This window comes from Suncus etruscus, chromosome 9, assembly GCF_024139225.1.
Source record: "Suncus etruscus isolate mSunEtr1 chromosome 9, mSunEtr1.pri.cur, whole genome shotgun sequence".
NCBI classification, from domain to species: Eukaryota; Metazoa; Chordata; class Mammalia; order Eulipotyphla; family Soricidae; genus Suncus; species Suncus etruscus.
The window spans coordinates 114,609,287-114,631,115 of record NC_064856.1 but is presented as its reverse complement, the minus strand read 5'-3'; the positions used below and the strand labels follow the sequence as shown (position 1 = coordinate 114,631,115).

General features: G+C 55.3%; 1 protein-coding gene across 6 annotated transcripts in view; it reads left to right on the top strand.

The window, feature by feature from the left end:
• Nucleotides 1-21,829, top strand: part of CD81 (CD81 molecule) — a 344,561-nt gene that overhangs the window by 298,443 nt on the left and 24,289 nt on the right. The window lies entirely within an intron of this gene.

Here is a 21,829-nt window from a genome sequence, read left to right as displayed (position 1 = left end):
CTGAAAATTTGGGTTTGTTTTTTGTTCCCCCAGCTGCGCCCTAGGTGCGCCCCGAGCTCCGTGCCATAGCTCCAGGGGGGTTGGCAACGTCCCCGGACCCAGCCCTGCTGCTCCTCCTGCGCGTGGCCACGCGCGTCCCCTGCTGTTGGCGACACGGGCAGCGCATGCCCTGCGCGGTCATCCTGGGGAAGGCGTAGCCGCGGGGACGCTGCAAGTGGCACGAAGTTGGAGACCCCCGGGGGGCCGTAGGGTACGCAACGGGGTCTGGTCCCGGGTCGGAGCCAATGAGCAACCGTCCCCCACCGCAGGGCAGCAGTGGGCCCCGCCCCGGGGAGGTGGCACCCCGGGCGGCAGGCGCGTGTTTCTCTGCGGGCGGCAGCAGCAAAGCCCAGCGCTACCTTGAAGGGCGCGTTCTCGCCTCTACCTACACCTGCGGGCCCGGCCGCACCTGTGCACGCCTCTCCTCTTGGTGAAGGGAGCGGGTGCCCAGCCCTCGGGGGGAATGTGGGTGCGGGCTGTGCACCCTCCTGGAGGTTGGCAGCGCCCCCACCTCCTTCCCTCTCTACCTCGTCCCAGGGGCAGGATTTGCCCCCAAGATGCAGGTTACTCAGTGCACAAGAGTTGCAGCTTCCCCTCGCTGGAACCCTAGACTAAGAGGTTGCCCCCGCTTTCCCAGAAGTGACCAGACCGTCCTGCCCTGGAATGACTGTGCATTGCTTTGGAACTGACCAGGCTCCTTCCCAGGGTACCCAAAAGATTATATGGGGCTGTATCCCCAGGGTGTGTCTGCAGCACAGATGGTGTTTCCGGGCTCTGTTCCCCCGCAGGCCTTCCTTCTGTCTTCCTGCTTCTTTGGGGAGGGGTGACTGCGGCTTTGCCTCCACCTGGTTCCAGGGAGGTGAGTGGTGCCAATTCAGGGCGCTTGAAGTATCCTCACTGCCCCGACCCAGGCGTCTGAGGTTGGAACCAGAGTTCTGGACCCTCTGGAGGTTCCACCCCATCCCCAGCACTTTGGCTGCACCCCTCAGCCCCACCCAAGCCAGGTGCCAGGAGGCTCGGGAGACCTCTTTCACCCTGGCCCGAGCCCTGGGGAACTCTGTCAGCTCTGGCCCTGGAACCCTCTGCAGCAGTCGAAGCTGCCTCTGGAGTTTGGCAAAGCTAAGGGAACCCCCGAACACCCAGAGGGTGGCCCCCGCAGCACTCCAGAATGCTCCATGACCTTCCTCACCCCACTTCGAGAGCAGGATGCTCTCAGCTTCAGCCCCATATTGTGGCAGCAGGAGATGGACAGGCTCTGCTGTGGGGGAACCCTGTCTGCCCTGCCTGCTTGACCTACTCTGAGGGCTCCTAATGTACTCTGTGATCTCAGATCCTCCTGCCTAGGTGCCACACAGAAGATCTTGAGGATTGGAATTTTCTGGAACCACCAGGAATTCTCTGGAACTTTCTGGAACCTTCCAGAATTCTCTGGAAGCAGGAGCAGCTAGAAATGCTGCACCCGGCCACAGTGAGCCCCAGATCTTGGGAACTTGACCTCATGGGAGAGACCACATTCAGAAACCAGCAGGCAAATAGGGGATTCAGCAGAGCAAGCGTGTTTAATTGGGAGAACAGGGTCATGGGACCAGCCGGTTACCTGCTTTCTTCATATTGTTACTGGGGCTCGGAGCTCCTGATGCCAATAGCACCCTCTACCCTTAGCTCAGCCTGGCTAAGCCTTGGTGCGATATGGGGCCCAACTCTACAGGTTGGTGCAGGGCCCCCCAGATATCTACTTTTCCTCTTCCATTAATGAAGCAAGGAGATGATGTGGGAGGTAGCCCTGACTGGGATGACCCTCCCCCAAATGACAGTTGGTGAACCAGTGCAGGGCTCTCACTCCAACGTCGCTTCCCCTTGGTGGGCTTCCTAGAAACAGGAAGAAGGGGGTCCCAGTGCAGCAGGAATGGAAGAGAGACCCCCATACTGGAAGGCAGTGAGGTGGGGGGAGGGCATGTAGAGGGGTCAGCTTCTCCCTGCTCACGTGCAAACAGGCCCTTCCCAGCCAGTCACCCCTCCAGCCCTGAGCCCCTCCTTAGCCCCCCAAGGTCCATCCAGCACACGGGGGATCCACTCAGCAGCATGGGACTCTCCCTGGTTCACCTGAGCTCTGGCAAGGGGACCAGGATCTGTGGCCGGTGGGTCAGGCCCTGGACCCACACACAGGGGGCAGGGAGAGCACCCCATTTAGGCCACCATAGGCCCTGCAGTCCTGAAACACTGCCCACCCCCACTGTGGTTGGGGATCCCTGTGACAGCACTGCCTGCCCATTCCAGACCAGCCACTGCAGGTTTCCAGAGCTAACCACCCACCAGATCCCCTGTAACTGGGGTGCATCCTGAGAAGGGGGTCCTCAAGCTGCTGCACCCACTTGCTTTTCCTTCCAGACTCCCTTCCCCCAGCCCTGCTCCTGGGCCCACCTGTTACCTGTTTGTGTCCCAAACGTTTCGTCCAGGCTTCTAGGAGGTCAGCCAGGGACCCCCCCTCCTCACCCTTTCCCTCACTACCTGAACCCCATGCTGCTTCTCCTCCAGCACCCAGAGGTCCAGCCTAAAGTGGCCCCCTTATCACTCCATTTTGACTCTCTGTAAAATCACCCCATGTTCCATATCTCCCATCCCCAGTGAATGAGTCTGAATCAGGGTAACACAAGAAATAATCCAAATCAGGCTGAGGGTGAAACACATGTAGTCCGGCAGTCTTCTATCTTGTATGGAGAGCAAGCTGCCTCCCAGAACTGCCATTTCTATTGAGTACAAAGACACCTCTGGTTGGTGCAGTAAGGACAGAGTAAGGGCAGATAACTCAGGCTATCCTGAGCCAGTCCCACCCAGGTTTACAAGGAAGACAATCTCTGTTGAAGACAAGGGGTCAATCCAAATTATAAACAAACATACCAAGGAACCAGGGATGATCTTTGCTCCCCACCTGCTGTGTCTTGCCTCTCACTAAACAGCATTTGTCTCATTCACTGGTAACCCCAAGAATAGGCTCCGTGGGGCTCAAAGTGTACAGCAAACGAATGAGAAACCGAGTGAATAAATGAATGCGTGGATGAATGAGTGGGTAAATGAGTACATAGATAAATGAATAAGTGGAGGAATGAATGAATGGGTAAATGAATGAGTAAAAGGATAAATGAATAGATAAGTTGAGGAATGAATGAATGAGTGGCTGAGAGTAAGTGAAGGAATAAGTGGAGGAATGAATGAATGAGTGGGTGAGTGGATAAGTGAATCTATATATACATGGATGAATGAGTGTGTGGGTCAGTGACTGAGTTGAGTGGATGAGTGAATAAATAAGGGATAAGTGGATGGACCCATGTGTTGCATTAAGCCCTTATAGGATGGACTTGGACGGTGGATGGAGGCCTTCGTCCTTAGGCTCAGGACCACGTGGCTCCATCTTCCATTAACGTCAGGTCATCTTTAGGTGGTCGAGGCAGGAATCAGACTCCCTCAGACAGGCATCAGGAAGTATCAGTTTTATTCAAACCCTATCCACCACATGTGTGGCCCATATCATAACCAATTAAGCATTCGGCCATTCTTAGCTAGCCCTGCGTCTTAACTCCTTCCAGCCATCTTCCCTTGGACCTCCAAGCTGGCGAAAGACCAAAAGGCCTAATCCCCTGGCCCGAAGGCCTCATCTCACCTTCCCAAGACCACTCCCAGGAAATGGGAGGGTTCTAGCAGGTAAGGTAACAGAAATGGGCGGGTCTCAGGTAGATACACCTAAATCCAGGGTGGAGTCACACCCATGAATGAGGGGACAAAAGTGTGGATCAATGAATGAGCTGGTGAGGGAATGAGTGGAGAAATCAATATGCAAATGAGTTAGTCTTCTAATTGGTTATGTGGATTAATGAACGAGTGCATGAATGAATGAATGAGCCAGTGAGTGAGGAAATGGGTGAAAGAATGAATACGTGAGCACACAGATGAGTGAGTGGGTGAGTAAATAAGTAGAGAAACCAAGAAGCAAATGAATAACTGAATCTTCTAAGCGGATTAACTTTGAACAAACGCATGAATGAATGAGTGGATGAACAAGTGAATGGACAAATGAGTGGATGGATGAATGACTGAGCTGCAGGGGCCCCTGTGTCAGGCAGACTATTAGACCTGAGCCAGGGGAGTGTCGGGGTCCCAGAGGTGGGGGGGGGAGCTGCCCTGTTGGGCACCAGAAATGTCCCTTAGAGGGAAGTGGCTGCCGACCCTGCCCACCTTCATCGAGACCCCGCCCACGGAGCAACAAGGCCCCACCCATCACTGGGGCGCCACACCCCATCCCCAGCCCGCCCCTTTGGGTGAGAACTGATCTTGACCCCCTGGGCCCACCACATTGGCTCAGAGCACCATGGGCATAAGGAGCCGCGTCCGAGTGGCCAAGTGCCAGCTACTGGTCACCAGCCTCTTCGTCATGGTAACGGGTGTGGGGAGGCAACTGACCTCCTGGGGCATGGGGAGGCAACTCAGTAGTGGGGTTACCCTGCCTGATGCCTCTGGGGGTGTCCATGCTCCCTTGGGGCAGTGCTTGAGGCCTGGGGGGCTGTGGCGACCAGGCAAGGAGAAAGGGGTAAGGGTTGCAGGAGGAAGGGTATAGGGGTACAGGGGTAAAGGGGTGAGGGGTGCAGAAAGAAGGGTGCAGGGGATATAAGGTATAAGGGAGAGGGGTTCAGGGGAGGGGTGACGGTTGCAGGGTGAGGGGTGCAGGGGTGGGATGGAGGGGTGAGGAGATAAGACATGGCTGAGGGGGACACTGGCATGACATCCAAGCTAAGTGTCAGGGTGGGGTCCTGAGGGGTGGAGAGACACCCTGCTCGGCTACGCGTGCCACCCAGTGCCCAATGCTGCCCACAGCTGCTGGGCCTGTCCATGGCGGCCCTGGCTTCACTCACCTACTTCGGGGATCACTTCACCATCCTGGGACGCGTGTCCCCCAAGAAGGCGTCCTTCGAGGCCATGCAGCGTTGGGGTGAGTGGGGAGGGTGGCCGCAGGGCCTCGGGGGTGCTGGGGTTCTGGCTGGCACCGGATGTGGTTTTGAGTGCTCAGTGGGTGTAGCCCTTCTCGCTAGGGTTTTTCAGGGGAGCACAGGAAGTCTGGGGGGCGGGGGCAGGTCAGCTGTGGATGTGGGGAACTAAGGACCCCCCCAGCAACCCCCACCAGGCCTCAGCCTGGCCCCTGGGGCTCCCCCAGCTGCAGGAAGCAGGGGCCTGGGTCTGAGCTGATAAGGTCACGGTGTGGGGGTGGGGTGTGGCCCCAAAGATAGTGGGGGCCCCTGGGGCAGACTGAGGGATGGCGGGAGAGGCTCGGAGGGCCCTCATCAAAGCCCCCTGAATTCAGTGGAGCACAGTGGATCGGAGACAGAGCCGGGCCCCCCTAATTCCTCTCTGCCCACCCCTCAGCCTTCTACTCCGGCATCTGTCTGGCCGCGCTCCTGAGTCTGGGGTCCGTGCTGAGTGCCCTGGCCACCGTGAGGGAGGCGGGAGGCCTCATGGCAGGGGTGAGTCCCGGCCCCGCCCTGCTGGACTGCAGCCCAGAGCTGCCTTTGTCCCCGAGTGAGCCTAGGGCGGACCCAGAATCCTGCCCAGGGCTGTTGGGGGCCAGAGGCCCAGGAGGGCTGCTTTGGTCCAAGGGCTCTGGGAGGAACCCCCAGACCAGGAGGGATGGGGACACCTTAGCCCAGCCTCCAAGAGGACTCAGCTGCTCCCAGCCTGCACATGGCCTGCCTCACCCAGGGTGTTATTCCCTGACCTGGATTCACAGTCCCCACTCCTAAGAGGCCCCCGCATTTCTCCTGACAGCCCTGGGACCTCCACTTTACCTCTGACCCTCCCTCCTCACCCTGCACTTCTACCAATCCTTCCCTATCCCTTCTCTCTATCCCCTGGCCCTCCCTGACACCTGACAGTCCTCTGTCCACCATACTGTCTCTTGACCATCAGCTGTCCACCCTCTCTCCCCTCTCCAACATCTCTCATTCCCTGATCCCCAGTTTCCAGTGATTCATGGGGAAGATGTTTTAGGGATGCCCTACAAGCACCCATGGGGAGACTATCCCCGAATGCAACACCTCAGGACATAGGAAGCGGCACTGGGTGTCCAGGCCCCAGGTCCCTTACATGGCGGTGTGGGAGGTACGCCAGGGTCGGTTCCCCCCCCCTGGACAGCCCCCCTGCCCTGCTCTGTGCTCTAGTAGAAGGTGGGCAGGGCTCAGAGGGGGTGCAACTGGGTCTCTATTTTGGTGTCCAAGGGGATTGTCATGTAGGTGGAGACCCCACAGGGATTCCTCCCCTGAACCCCAGCCCTGAGCTGGACACATGTGCAGTCACCTTATGTGGTCATGTGTGCATCATGTGCATTTTCAGGTCACTATGTGGAGGCATGTGGAGGGAGTCTAGGCTCCGGCTGCAGGGCTGTGCACGAGGAGCTGGGGTCTGGTGTCCAAGCCCAAGTCTGGGACTGAGGTGTCCCGGTCCCATGTAGGGGTCACCCTGTCCGGTGTCTGTTCCTCTTCTACCTGCTCACTCATGGCTCTGCTGGCAGTTTCACAAGGCCCCACAGTGTGGGACAATGGTGTGTCCCTTGGGCCCGAGGACAGACCCTTGGTCACCCCCAGAGGAGGTTGTAGCCCCACAGTGTAGCTGTAGACTGAAGCACACTCAAGGCCTGTCAGGAAACTACCAGGTGGAGTTCACAGAAGACTCTGGGTCATGGGGTGAGGGGCCCAGGCTCCAAGGGCCCCCCACAATGCTGCCTCCCTGCAGGGCTTCCTGAGCTTCGGCCTGGTCTTCTGTGCCCTGGTGCAACTGGTCTACTGGAGGCTCCATAACCCCACCCAGGTGAGCCAAAGTGCTGCCATGGCATGGCCTGGCTCATGTCACCACGGATGGGAACCGGTGTTGGGGCTGTCACTAAGGGTCAGAGAGCCAGAAAGGTTCAACTTCCCTTCCAGGGAATGCAATGCAATACAGCTGGGACCACCTTCCAGGAGAAGCAAGCCAGTGCCCCCAGTATTTTACTCTATATTGGGTCACCATATTGGACTCCTGCTCAAGATGGTCCCTAGGGGTTCTGGGCTCACCCAGAGTCTCTGGGGAGAGTTGCAGGCCTCAACACTGGCCACCGGGGGTCTCTGGCAGACCCTCCGGGGAACAGCTTCAGTCTACTACATGGCCCACCCAGCTCTCCTGGGGATAGCAGGAGTCCCCGATATGGCCTCCAAGGGAAGAAGCTGGTCCAGTGGAGACAGCTGCTACCCCTACATTAGCCACCAGGGGGCTCTGAGTCCACCAGGCCTCTTGGGGGACAGCTACGGTTCCTTACTTGGCCACCAGGGGGCGCTGGGCCCTCCCAACTCCTGAACACAACTGCAGTCCCCTATAAGGCCACTAGGGGGCTCTGGCCTGCTCAGCTCTCCCAGGAACTGCTAGTCCCTGCACCTCCCCACTTGGGCCCTAAGTCTGATTTCCATCTTGGGGGTCCCTGTTCCAGGAAGAGGTGAGGACCACTCCCAGCTGGGTCTCTTCCTTTCTGGTCCAGGTGCTCCAACCCTCCTGGGCAGCCTCACATCAGGCTGGGCATTGGGGCCTGGGTTGGTTCTGGGGGCCAGGTGCTCCCCCAAACCCTGGGGCTCAGCACCATAGTATGAAAAGTGCACAGAGACAGAGGACCCCAGGATTGCCCGGAGCTACTGGACAGACCAGGGCAGGGTACAAGCAGGGTGCTACGCTCAGCAATGTGGGGGCACCCTTGGGTGACACCCCAGGATAAGGCTGGCCAAACACAGACCAGAATCCTGGGTTGGGGTGCCCCAAATCTTTAAGCCCTCCAGCTAGCAGATTTGCAGATTTCCCCAGCAGCAAAGGGCCAGAGTTCAGCTACCCCTGGGAGACTCAGTGTAACCCAATGCTGTCCTGGGATCTACAGCCCATCACCCTGGGACCCCAAGGCCTGGCCATTAGGGGCCCAGTACAGGCATTGCTCTGACGCTCTCCAGCCCCCTCCTAAACTTCTGGAACCCCCCCCCCCACTTTTCTCTGGGAACCCTCAGGCCTGTGATTGGCCCTGGAATTCTGAGTTCAACAGTGGGGAGCGCCGCAGAGGGTCTATAGTTTCCACCCACTGTGCACCCCAGTTTCCTCACAGAGATGCCTGGAGTTGGGGGCAGGTGTGGGGGCTCGCCATAGCCCCCCTAATCAGGCAGGCAACACTGTCTAATGAGGACACATTCAGGTAAACGGAGGCAGAGCGGCCAATCGCCTGACCCTGGCCCCCAATCCAAGGGGTTGCTCACCTCACCTGCTTGGATCTGGGGTGACTGTGTCTCATAAAGCCTGGGCCTGGGGGGCAGGCTGCACCCCCTTCCCAAACCTACACCTTCCCTCAGCATGTCCCAGCAGTGGGCATGCCCCGAGGGTGGAGTAGGGGAGGTGCAGACTTGGGAAAGGAGGCACCTGAGGGGGGGAAGATAAGGCCTCCCCTGTGCCAGGGGACGAGCAGCCTGGGAAGTCAGGGAAGCCTCTCCGGAGGAGGAGAAATTTTTAACCAAACTTTGAAGGATTCACTTTGGCAAGGGAAGGACACTTCAGTTTTTGGGGGGGTTCAGCAGGAACAGAGATGCAAAGGGGGTACCTAGGCTGGCAAAGGCGTGGGGCCTGGGAAGTCGGAACGCGGGCCCTCTCCACCTCCTGCAGAACTGACTTTCTAGAATGTGCCTTGGTCCCGAGGAGGCCCAGGCAGGGATGGGGAGCCCCACTCGGACTCACAGGAGGCACAGCTAGCTGTCCGGCCGGTACCCCACAGGTGGAGGACGCTCTACTGGACGCTTACGACGCCCTGTATGAGCAGGCCCTGCGCAGTGGGCTGGGAGGTGGGCCCCAGGAGCTGGATGCCATCCAGGAGGTGGTGAGCATGGGGTCCCTCCCCCTGGGGTCCCTCCTCACCTCTGCTGCCCTGACAGACATGGCCCTGAAGAACCCCGGGGTGTTCCAGGGGCTCCGACCCACTATCCTGTCCCTGTCCAGTTCCAGTGCTGCGGAAAGACCTCGCCCCTGGGTCACCTGGGGAGCACCGAGGAGCACCTGTGCAGGGATGCGCCAGGGAGGCAGGTGAGGGGCGTGGCCTGTGTGGGTGTCCTAGTTGGCATGCAGTCTGTGGATTGGAGATGAGACTTGGTGGGCGTGACCTAGATGCCCAAAGTGTCTTAGAATGAAGGAGGGATCCGGTGGGCATGGCCTGGATGGCAGGGGCAGGCCTGTACGTTGGAGGTGGGGCCTGGTGGGCAGTGCCTAAGTGGTGGGACAGAGCCTGCAGGGATGGGCCTGGGGGGAACCGACATGGGGCCCAGTGGAACCAGCCTAGATTGTGTGCAGGGTGGGCCTAGCTGGTACTGGCTGGGTTTGAGAGTCAAAGGCAAGGCCTGTGGGGATGGGGGCACCATTGGGGGAGGTCCTGGAAATTTGGGTGGGGCATGTGAGGAAGGCTTAGATGGTGGGCGGGGCCTCCTTAGCTGGGGTGGCCTGGGGAGGTGGAGGTAGGTAAGACCCGTGGGGCTGGACCTTGACTCAGGCCCGCCCACCCCACAATCAGGGTCCTCCCTGTTGGTCCTCTCTAGGGTGGGGACCACCATGTGCACCCTCCTCCTAAGTCCTCCCCACAAAGACAGGGAGGACTGAGATGTGAGGAGACAGAAGTGGGGGCCCTTGGAGCAGGCAATTTGCACACTGCCTCCTCCCCATCCAGCCTGGGGTTCCCCAAAGCCCTGGAAACTTCAAGAAGCTCAGGGTCAGTGAACCCCTCCCCTCCCTAAAGCAGGTACGCTACTGGAGAGCAGGACTTTAAGGCTTCCCCAGGTCCCTAGGGCACTCAAGGAGGGAACCTTTAAGTATCACCCAGGGCCTTGGGGACAGGAATGGGGTCACTGGGCAAGTATGGCCCCACTGGCCCCACCCTGTCTTCTGTCTCCCCAAGGACTGTCTGCAAGGTATCCGGGACTTTCTGCGCACACACGGAAGCATGGCCTCTGCCCTCACCGGCCTAGGGCTTGCCACCACGGTACATCCTGTGCCCTCCTGCTGCTGGGGTGGGGGACCCGCAGGTCTGGAGGGTGGCAGGCAGGAGGCAGGGGGGGACCCGGGGGCACATCACCTCCACACTCACCTCCCCAGGCCTACGCACTCCTGCTCTGCTCCTTCCTCTGGCTTGCCATCCGCTCTGGCAGTGGCCTGGATCGCAGAGGCCAGTACGCCCTGAGCCCCAGGTAGGCAGGGTCCTGGGTGCTGCCTTGACAGGAGGAGGGACACTCACTAGAACCCCCAAGAAAGCTGCTTTCAGGGATCTCCTCCCCAGGCACCCTGATGGTGGAAGCCCTGGGGCACTTGGCCATATTTTCACATTCCAGAACCTTCTCTCATCCTCCATCCCAGGGCCTGCACCCGCCAGCTGCGGCAGCCCAGCTTCTTCAGAAGAATCCCTGAGGAGCCGGCGCCCCACAGCTGGCCCGAGGTGGGCATTGCACCCTGACATGCCAGCTGGCCATCCTGACCAAGTAGGCCTGGCCCCAGGTTCCCCTTCCAGGCCCCAAGAGGCCAGGGCTGTGAACAGACTGGATGAGGGTCCAGGCCGCAGCGCCTGCATACCCTCATGATCACTCCCAGAGCAGCCTCTGAGCAGAATTGAGTTCTAGGGGCAACAGGAGGGGTTCTCCCCTTTTCTTTGATGGCTGTATGAGGAGCCAGATCAGTCCCCAGGACCTCCACCATTCCCGGGGTGGGCATCTCAGCCAGCAGCAGCCTGTGGTCCCTCCCGTCCCACTGCTCTGATCCTCCCCTGCCTGGCTGTCTCAGGAGTTTGGGGCTCCTGAGTCCAGGTCCCTCAGATCGAAGGTTTGTCTTGGCTACAGTCATGCAGCAGGACAGAGGCAACCCCTGAAACTACGCTCACCACCCTCAAGCCCTGGTTGGTTCCGCTGAACCCTCACACACGAGGGGCCTCATCCTCTGTCCAGCAGACGAGGGACACCTTTATCTGACACCCCACGGCTGAATGACTGGAGAGAAGGCGAGGAACAGATCTCCCCACTTCCCTATAACCTGGCCCCAGCAAAGGGCCAACCTCCAAGACAGAACTAAAGTGGCCGAAGGCGAAGAAAGTTCCGGATACCTTGCAGACAGTGGGGAAGGCATTGGTCTTGCAGGCAGCTGACCCAGGTTGGGTCCCCGCCATCCCACAGGGTCCCCCGAGTCTGCCAGGAATGATCCCTGAGCGCAGAGCCAGGAGGAACCTGAGTGCTGCCAGGCATGCCCCCCCCCAAAAAAAAATAGAACTAAAGTGGCTCCTTGTTTCCTTACACAATAAATAGTCACGGAAAACACACACATACACGCCCAGATACATTTGTACAAATGTACAGGGCACTCACACATGGGCGCCTGGGCACAGACATGCACAACCATACACCGTACAACACAACTCTGTACAACCACACACAACCACACACACACACCTCAAACCCACAGTGCCAAGCAGAACTGTGACAATCCATCCAGCCTGGACGTAGCAGAGGTCACTCCGCTGTCCTTTCTAGGTGACCGGTCATCCACACTGCCAGGCTGCATGCTCACGTGACCGTCACCCCCGGTTCTACAACTCCCCCAAAAAGCTAGAAAAAGCCCCGTACCTCACTTTAGACACAGCTCAATGTCCCAGAGAAAGGGGGATCTCTAAAGATGCCTAAACCCCTCCACAGCCCCCCACGCCCCCACAGGGCACCCACACCTGCTTCCATGGGCTCAGGTTCAGGTTCCAGGTGGCCCCCACGTCAGGGTTCCCAGCCTAGCAGGTCCCAGCCATCAGTAACAGGTGGCAGGATTGGAGGTCTAAAACAACCAGTCCCCTTGAGCCCATCAGGAACCACAGGACCTTCAAAGCTCCACATCAGGGCAGAGGTCCCCCAAATAGGCCAGCACACCTGGAGGTGCAGGGGGCCCCAGGCCTGCTGCCTTTCCAGGTGGGAGAAACATTTACCCCAAAGTGTAGCCTGTGGACAAGTGGGGACTGAGGGCCACAGTCAGCCCCAAGCCTGTCCTTTTTTTTTTGTTTTGCTTTGTTTTGTTTTGTTTTTGGGTCACACCCGACAGTGCTCAGGGGTTACTCCTGGCTCTTTGCTCAGAAATCTCTCCTGGCAGGCTCGGGGGACCATATGGGATTCCGGGATTTGAATCACGGTCCTTCTGTATGCAAGGCAAACGCCCTACCTCCATGCTATCTCTCCAGCTCCTGTTGTTTTTGTTTTTGTCTACACTTAGTGGTGCTCAGGGGTTTCTCCTGGCTCTGTGTTCATGAATCACCCCTGGCAGCATCGTGGGACCCTAGGGGATGCTAGAGTTCAAACCATGTCGGCCACATGCAAGGCAAACATCCTTGTCACTGCAATTGCTCTGGCTTGTTTGTGCTTGGTGGGACACACACATGCCCTTGGGGGCTTGTTTGGCCACTGGTGCCTTGCTCCCGCTTTGTGAGATCCCTGCTACTATCAGGATCTCCCACTTCTGCCGCATTCTCCAGCAGCTATTGGCATAAAAACAGGGTCTGAGGGGCCGGAGTGACAGCACAGCAGGGAGGGCATTTGCCTTGCATGCAGCTGACCCTGGCTCAATCCCTGGCATCCCACAGGGTTCCCTAAATCTTCCAGGAGTGATTCCTGACCACAGAGCCAGGCGGAACTCCTGAGCACCGTCAAGTGTGGCCCCAAAACAAACAAAAATATCCAGCTCTACGGAGGAAAGCCACTGCCTCTTCGCTCTGGGGTCCCCATGCCCCAACTCGGGGTTACGTCCCTTTCCCTGTCTGGGGTTCACCCCTTGAAAAAGCTCACGTGCCCTCTTCAGTGCTCTTCTCTCCCTCCTGAGTCTCCTCCTTTCCTGAGTAAAAACCAGCAACTTCACTCCCGTCTCTGTGTCTGGGCCACCCCTGGGCCTAGGTGCCATGGACCCAGCCGGGTGCAGGAGGGAGCACTCCGGCGAGAGCCCTGTGGGGAGGGTGTGACGTGGGATCCACTCACGACAGTGCTCGCAGCAGCCTGTCTCTGGAACCAGGGGCCCTGTGGCGCAGCCTGAACATTCTCCCACCAGCACTTGGAGACTGTCCCGGACTCACATTGGTCGCGACCTCGTTCTCGCATGGACATGCAGCTGACAGCAATTGCAGACAACAGAGACAGCTCGGGGATCACTGTTGGGGGATGGAAGAATCACCTTGGGTGAAGGCCCCATGGGGATGGTCCTTGGGGTTACTGAGGAGACCAGAGGGGAGTGCTGGGTTCCGCCCAGGGAGGAGACAAAGCAAGATGGAAGTGAGGGAGCGAACCATGAGGGTGAGGTGGGGGAGCAGAGAAACAAAGACTCGAGAGCACTGTAAGGGACCATGGGGAGACCACGGGCAGAACCCTTAGTAACCATGGACAGAATCCTCAGGATCCAAAGACAGGATCCACGAACAGAATCTACAGGATTCAAAGACAGGATCTACAGGATCCACAGAAGAATTCTCAGGATCCATGGACAGAATCTACAATATTCAAAGACAGGACCCACGGACAGAATCCTCAGGATCCACAGACACAATTCATAGGCAGGATCCTCGGGATCCACAGACAGGATCCAGGCAGGATCCACAGGACCCACAGGCAGGCTCTGGGGACAGTCGGGCCACAGTCTCGGGGACTCACTACAAACGGAGAGCTGGACCTACTGGGAGTGAAGGGAGACAGAGGGAGGCGGACCTGCAACTCCAGCCCTGTTCTGAGGCAAGGACTTAAAGCTCCCGGGTCCTGACTTGAGGCAGGAGAAGCCAGCAGGGGATCCCTGGCTGCCCACTGGCCTGGCACCCTGTTCTCTGGGGGTTGCCAGCATACAGGGTGCTCAGAAGGACAAGAGCCATATGAGCCCCATCTCCACCCACCCAGATGGTGAGCACTGGGGCCTATGGTGTCAAGGTAAATCACAACAAACACAGAACCCGAAGGGAGGTGAGGGCAGCTAGGCTCAGTGTTCACATACTCCGAAACCCCATCTTCAGAGTTCACAGAAGGTTTGGGGGGCCCAATTCCCAAGGTCGGGCAGTGGCCTGGATCAGGTGTGAGCTCAGGTGCCCATAGGAGTCCAGGCTACAGGGTGCCACACCCCATGTGACAGTGCTAGGAGATGTAGATCCCAAGATTCACCCTCTCAGACCCCAGACCCCCCACATAATTCTCTGAAATCCCACACTGCAACAAATTACAACAGCCATCAGAAGAGATGGATGAATTCACGCTCACCAAGAGAAGTGGACAGAATCCGGAGTGGGACCCAAACACTTCAGAACTTTCTAGAACATTCAGGAAGACAGGTAAGATGCCATCAGAAGTCACGATGTGGGAAGGAAACGTGGAAAAGCTTTCAGCAGGAAGCCCTGAGTTGAAGAGACAGTGGGGGTGCTGGCTTCACTACGGAGTTGCCTAGGCTTCCCAGCAGTGTCTTGGGGACAAGCTGCATCCCGTCATAGGCACCAAAGACAAGTGTGGAAGGTGAAGAGTTGAAGAAGGTGAAGAGAACGGATGAGATGTGTGTAACGACAAGAGACACGTTCCCCCTTTCAGAAACATCAGGACAGAGAGAAAACGTATTTGTATTCAAAATAGCAAGAACCAATGAGAGAGAGAGAGAGAGACAGACAGACAGACAGACAGAGAGAGAGACAGAGAGAGAGACAGAGAGAGAGAGACAGAGAGAGAGAGATATTCATCAAAACAATCAAACAGCGAGAGGGTCGGAGAGATAGCATGAAGGAAGTGTGTTTTTTTTTTTGTTTTGTTTTTGGGCCACACCCAGCGGTGCTCAGGGTTTACTCCTGGCTGTCTGCTCAGAAATAGCTCCTGGCAGGCACAGGGGACCATATGGGACACCGGGATTCGAACCAACCACCTTTGGTCCTGGATCGGCTGCTTGCAAGGCAAACGCCGCTGTGCTATCTCTCCGGGCCCAAGGAAGTGCGTTTGCCTTGCATGCAGAAGGACGGTGGTTTGAATCCTGCCATCCCACAATGTCCCCCGAACCTACCAGAAGCGATTTCTGAGCACAGAGCCAGAAGTAACCCCTGAGCATGCCAGGTGTGACCCAAAAACAAACAAACAAAACAGTAAGAGAGGCTGGACTGAGAGTATAGCAGGGAGGACATTTGCCTTGCACACAGCCAACTCAGGTTCAATCCCCAGCATCTGATATGGTTCCGAGTCTGTCAGAAGCAATTTCTGAGAGCCAGGAGTAACACCTGAGTGTCCCCAGATGTGGGCCAAAAAGTAAATAAAGATAAAACAAAACCCAACACTTGATCTTGCCTCCCTCCCTCCCCCTCTCTCTCTGTCTCTCCCTCCCTCTCTCTCTCTGTTCTCTGTCTCTTTCACACACACACACACACACACACACACACACACACACACACACACACACACACACACAGAAAATGAGAAAAGAAAATTACAGGCCAATAACCCTAATGAACAGCAATACTAAGATCCTTGACAAACTCTCAAGAAAATTCAAATTTACACTGAAATAATCAGACGTTAGTTAGATCAGGTGGAATTCATCCCAGGGCTGCACAATGGTCTGAGATATGTGAATAAATTCATGTGGTACATGACAAAAGGAAAGAGGGAAAACATGGATGGGACCCTCTTGACAGAAGCAGAGACCTTTTTGTTTTTGGGTCACACCCTCCAGTGCTCAGGGGTTACTCCTGGCTCTGTACAGCTCAGAAATTGCCCCCAGCAGGCTCGAGGGACAATATGGGATGCTGGGATTCGAACCACTGTCCTTCTGCATGCAAGGCAAATGCCTTACCTCCATGCTATCTCTCTGGCTCGGATACATTTGGGTGGGGGGGTGTTACAACCTGGCTCTTTACAGCTCAGAAAGCACTCCTGGCAGGCTCAGGGGACCATATGGGATGCTGGTTTTTAAACCACCATCCATCCTGGATCGGCTGCTTGCAAGGCAAATGCCCTTCTGCTGTGCTACTCTCCGGCCCTGGGATACATTTTTTTAACAGGACTCAACACCCATTCGTGGTCAAAATTCCCACCAGGCTGGAGCGATAGTACAGCTAGGAGAGAGCTTGGCTTGCTTGAGGCTGACCCGGGTTCCATTCACAGCACCCCCTAGGGTCCCCTGAGCCCACCGGGGTGCAGAGTCAGGAGTAAAAGCTGGGAATGGGAGGATATGGCCCTCATTTTTACTTTTATGCGAAAAAGCAAAAATGGAACTAGAGGAACAGACTTCGTGATAGTAATGGCCGCACGGCAACCCATAGCTCAGAGCAGGTTCAGGAGGGAGCTGGGACACACATTTCTTTTTTTGTTTTTTGTTTTTTGTTTTTGGGCCACACCCAGTAACGCTCAGGGGTTACTCCTGGCTATGTGCTCAGAAGTTGCTCCTGGCTTGGGGGACCATATGGGACACCGGGGGATCGAACCGCGGTCAGTCCAAGGCTAGCGCAGGCAAGGCAGGCACCTTACCTTTAGCGCCACTGCCCGGCCCTGGGACACACATTTCTGCAGGCAGTCACCCCTTCCCCTTTCCTCTACCCCTGACTGTCTTCCAAGGACCATCCAAAGGACACCTCCTTTCTCCCCACCATTCTACACATCAATGGAAATCCCAGCCTCAGTGATACTGAGGGTAAGGAATGAAAGAGATTCAAACGGGAAAAGACGTCAAATTATCATTTCAGAAAACACCGTGATACACACAGAAAACCCCAAAGATGCCACCAGAAACTTTCAAACAATAACCCAATCGGTAAAGTGGTTATGAAAATTCACAAAATCCTGCTGCATCCCTGTAAGCAAACAATGAATGAAAAGAGAAAGAAATAGAGGTGCTGGAATCCAGCCCTGGGGGGTAGTGATGGTGGGAAACAGGCCTGAAACAAGGGCGCCACCAGGATTTAGAAAAACAAGACAGACATGGACCAGAGCGATAGCCTTGTATTCGGCTGACCCAGGATAAACTTTGGTTCAATTCCTGGCATCCCATATGGTCCCCCAAGCATGCCAGGAGAGATTTCTGAGTATAGAACCAGGAGAAACCCCCGAGTGATGGTGCCTGGTGTGGCCCCAAAAAAACAAAAACAAAAAAACAAAAATAAGCTTCATATTTTGGGCCAATCCTTCCAACTCTCATCCCTATTGTCTCTGGGTATTATTACAATACAGTCTTTTATTTTTCTTAAATTCCACAGATGAGTGGGATTATTCTGAGTCTGTCTCTCTGAGTCATTTCACTCAGCATAATAGTTTCCATGTCTATCCATGTATAGGAAAATTTCATGACTTCATTTTTCCTGATGGCTGCAAAGTATTTTTCCACAAAGAGCAGTCAGAGATAAAAATACACCAACAACTATCATGACAATGGTAGTGAGTGAGAGAAATAGAATGCTTGTCTGGAAGACAGGCAGGGAGTGGGAGAGGAGGGAGATGGGGGGGCACTGGTGATGGGAAGGTGGCACTGGTGAAGGGGGGTGTGTACTTTCCTATAACTGAAACCCAACTACAGACATATTTGTAATTATGGTGCTTAAATAAAGAGATTAAAAAAATAAAACACTAACAACAACAACAACAAAACACAAGACAGACTTAAAAGAGAAAAGCTGAGGCTGGAGATATAGCAGAAGGTCAGTGGGTCAAATCCCAGCATCCCATATGGTCCCCGAGTCTGTGAGGAGTGATTTCTGAGCATAGAGCCAGCAGTAACCCCTGAGCACTGCCAGGTGAGACCCCCCCCCCACAAAAAAAAAGAGAGAGAAAAGCAAGGGTCAGGGGACTGAGCAGCCTGACTGTCCTTCACCTATAGTAGTTATGGCTCAGGAACAGTCACCCTGAGAGGAGGACCTGATGCCTATCCATCTAATGCTGACATCCAGTGGAAACGGGGTTTTACATCGCAAAAAGGGGTGTGTCTGGAAGAGGAATCATTCCAAAAGTCTCTATGGTTGATCTTCCTGGTTGCAGGATCCCTATTCTACAGGGGGCTCAAGAACCCTTATCAGGGGCCGGAGTGGTAGCACAGTGGGTAGGGCATTTGCCTTGCATGCGGCTGACCCAGGAGGACACGTGTTCAATTCCCAGCATCCCATACATGACCCCCCAAGCCAGTCAGGAGCGATTTCTGAGCACAGATCCAAGAGGAACCCGAGGGCCAATGCTGGGTGTGGCCCCCCAAAACAAAAAAACTAACAAAAAAGAGTCCTTATCCTCCCCCCTCTGCCTCTCCCTTCGGACTATCATCTCTCTAGCTAAGATTATTCATTTCTTGAATGTCTTCAGATGCAAAACTAAGGAGACAATTTATGGATGTGCTCAACACCATGACATGCCTAGAATCCACCAGACAATGGAAATCAAACGCCTTAAAAACTGTGAGTAGGGGCCCGGAGAGATAGCACAGCGGCGTTTGCCTTGCAAGCGGCTGATCCAGGACCAAAGGTGGTTGGTTCGAATCCCAGTGTCCCATATGGTCCCCCGTGCCTGCCAGGAGCTATTTCTGAGCAGACAGCCAGGAGTAACCCCTGAGCACAGCCGGGTGTGGCCCAAAAACTAAAAAAACAAAAAACAAAAAACAAAAACTGTGAGTAGGGGCCTGAGAGATAGCACAGAGGTAGGACATTTGCCTTGCACACGGCCAATCCGACAGACCCGGGTTCTATCCCCGGCATCCCATATGGTCCCCTAAGCCTGCCAGGAGCAAATTTTGAGCCCAGAGCCAGGAGAAACCCCTGAGCACTGCTGGGTATGACCCCAAAACAACAACATACCAAAACTGTGAGTCGCTTCTGAAGGAGCAGGAAAGGGAGGAAGAAAGAGAGACGTGTCAAGAGTCCAGGATTGGAGGTGCTGGGCAGATTGCAGCCCCCTGATGCAGCCTCACTAAAAGCCCAAGTTTTCTTCAGGGATGTGCCCTAACAGCTATTGTCTGAACTGGGCCTGGGAGACAGGACAGGGGTGTCCTGAATACAGCCTCGCTGGGTTCGATCCCAGGTACCACGCATGGTAGTTTCCCAAGCACAGAGCCAGGAGTAAGTCTCGAGCATCACTGATATGGTTGGATGCTGAATGCCCCCTGAAACACCTGGCAGATGTTCCTGAAACACCTGGCAGATGGTACCCCACAGAGCAACTGTTTCAGAGATTCTCCTTGAGGTGAAAGTTTGGAGACACAACTCCAAAGGGGCGCCATCTTCCCATGATCAGTGTTCACTGATAAAGCTTAACTCGGGGCCGGAGCGGTGGTGTAAGTGGTAGCATGTCTGCCTTGCATGTGATAACGTAGGACGAACTGTGGTTCGATCCCCCGGCATCCCATATGGTCCCCCAAGCCAGGAGCGATTTCTGAGCACATAGGCAGGAGTAACCCCTGAGCATCATCTGCTGTTGCCCCAAAAGCAAAAAAATTAATAAAAATAAAAATAAAGCTTTATTTGTTGTTGTTTGTTTGTTTGTTTTTGGATTTTGGGCCACACGTGGCAGTGCCCAGGAGTTACTCTTGGCTCTCTTCTCAGAAATCACTCCTGGCAGGCACAAGGAACCATATAGGATGCCGGGATTCGAACCACCATTGTTCCTGGGTCAGCTGCTTGCAAGACAAATGCCCTACTACTGTGCTATCTCTCTGGGCCCCCAAAATAAAGCTTAACTCCTCCCTTTCAGAGAGCTCTGGTTAAAGGACAGATTAGCAGGGCTGGGATGATAGCACAGTGGGGAGGGCGTTTACCTTGTATAAAGACAACCCTGATTCAATCCCTGGCATCACATATGGTTCCCTGAGTACTGTCAGGAATGACCCCTGAATACGGAACCTATGAGCATTGCTCAAAACAAACATATTAATAAAGGAAAGATTACCTATCAACACTGTTTTGCTCCTGAGACATTCCTCAGCCCCAATGTCCATGCTTATCTTCTCCCTGGCGCCTCACTCCCCCTTAGCTCTCCTTCTGCTCTGTCCTGCCATCCTGCATGTCTCTCAGTTCCTCTTGTCCCACATAGCACCGTTGGAAAGGAGTAAGGTGTTTCTGGCCATCAGTCTGGGACCATTTTTCCTGATCACCAACTAGGGGGAAAGTCCTTGGCCTTGCACACACCAGAAAGACAAACATTGACCTGTGGGCTGATTGAGTCAATACGGTCTGCAAACAAACAAGCTCCCCAAAACACTAGTCTGAACTCTAGAAGATAGGAAGCATGTATTTTACAGCCTGAAATAAAACCAGAGGGGCCAGAGCGATAGCACAGCGACAGGGTGTTTGCCTTGCATGCGGATGACCCAGGATGGATCCGGGTTCAATTCCCGGCATCCCATAGGGTCCCCCGAGGTTGCCAGGTGCGATTTCTGAGCGCAGAGCTAGGAGGAATCCTTGAACGCCTCCAAGTATGACCCCCAAAAAAATAAAAATAAAAAAAAGAGAAACTAGAAACCCATAGCAGTAAAAATAGTGGGGTCCTGGAACACAGACAGACCCACCCTCCCTCCCTGGCCCACGGAAGAGGAGCTGAGCTCAAAGGAAAGCTGAGGGCGTGAGAAGGGCCCGTTCAAGCCCGAAAAGGTGGGAGCACTGAGAGAATGAGTCAAGCGTCACTGACCACTTCAGGAAGGCCTCTTAAACTGTGTGTGAAATAGGACATATATCTCTTTCTCTCTCTCCCTTGCTCTCTCTTCATCTCCCTCTCCCTCTCCCTCCCCTTCTCCTGTGGGTATTCCCTCCCCACAACTTCTTGTTTATCCCACCTGAATGATCAGAACTGCCCACCCCTGGAATGGGCGAGAGAGGGAGCGTTAGAGAGAGGAGGGAGGATTAGCCCAGAGAATCAGCAAGGAGTCTTCCGAGGGGAGTCCTGTCGGCAACAAAGCCTGGAGAGCAGCTGAAGGGAGACAGAGGCAGAGGGAGCCACAAGGGGCAGAGAAGTGGCTGCTAGGAAAAGGCTTAGCACAGAAGCCATGTGAGGAAATATATATACTAGGTTAGGACGTGAAATAAAGCTGGCTGACTCCCAGAACTTCATCTGTTTTGGGAATCTTTCTGCCCTCACCCTGCAACCTTCAGACCCACCAGGCCATAGGGGCTGTAGGAGCTGGGCCGAGCTGAGAAAGACCTCACCAACCCCCTACCAACACTAGGACTCCTTAATTTATATTAAAAACAACACTCTCTGGCCCAGAGAGATAGCACAGCGGCGTTTGCCTTGCAAGCAGCCGATCCAGGACCAAAGGTGGTTGGTTCGAATCCCGGTGTCCCATATGGTCCCCTGTGCCTGCTGGGAGCTATTTCTGAGCAGACAGCCAGGAGTAACCCCTGAGCACCGCCGGGTGTGGCCCTCCAAAAAAAAGAAAAAACAACCCTCTCTCCCCTCTTCCTCTCTTCCACCTCTCCCTCTTTTCGTCTCTTTCCCTCTCCCTCTCCCTCCCTCTCCCTCCCTCTCTCTTCCTCTCTTCCTCTCTCTCTCTTCCTCTCTCTCTCTCTCTCTCTCTCTCTCTCTCTCTCTCTCTCTCTCACACACACACACACACACACACACACATACCTTATCATAAACAAATGCCTCAACATGAGAACTACATCCATAAACATTCACAGGAAAAACTGACATCAGAACAACTTCTGTCAAGAAAGACAAACACACCGAAGACAGAACAGACGACTTTGTCTGCGCTATCAAGCACATGGCGGGGACACGAACAG